General features: G+C 61.4%; 1 protein-coding gene across 3 annotated transcripts in view; it reads left to right on the forward strand.

The window, feature by feature from the left end:
- Positions 1-370, forward strand: part of LOC104995695 (transmembrane protein 202-like) — a 13,752-nt gene that overhangs the window by 9,277 nt on the left and 4,105 nt on the right. The gene's annotated exons all lie outside the window — the stretch shown is intronic.

Here is a 370-nt window from a genome sequence, read left to right on the forward strand (position 1 = left end):
GATGGATAGTGGGTCTTGGATGCTGGCCCGGTGAGAGCCGATGACAGGCGTCGTGTCCTCGATACTGAGTCGGTGACTGTTGATAGATAGAGGGTCTTGGATACTGACCCGACGGTTGTGGATGATGGGCAGCGGCTCTTGGATACTGACCCGGCGAGTCGGGGTGCTGGGCTGAGGGTCTTGGATACTCACCCGGCGAGTCAGGGTGCTGGGCTGAGGGTCTTGGATACTGACCCGGCGAGTTGGGGTACTGGGCTGAGGGTCTTGGATACTGACCCGGCGAGTCGGGGTGCTGGGCTGAGGGTCTTGGATACTGACCCGGCGGTTGTGGATGATGGGCAGCGGCTCTTGGATACTGACCCGGCGAGTC

This window comes from Bison bison, unplaced genomic scaffold (genome assembly GCF_000754665.1).
Source record: "Bison bison bison isolate TAMUID 2011002044 unplaced genomic scaffold, Bison_UMD1.0 scf7180017864285, whole genome shotgun sequence".
In the NCBI taxonomy this organism is placed as follows: Eukaryota; Metazoa; Chordata; class Mammalia; order Artiodactyla; family Bovidae; genus Bison; species Bison bison.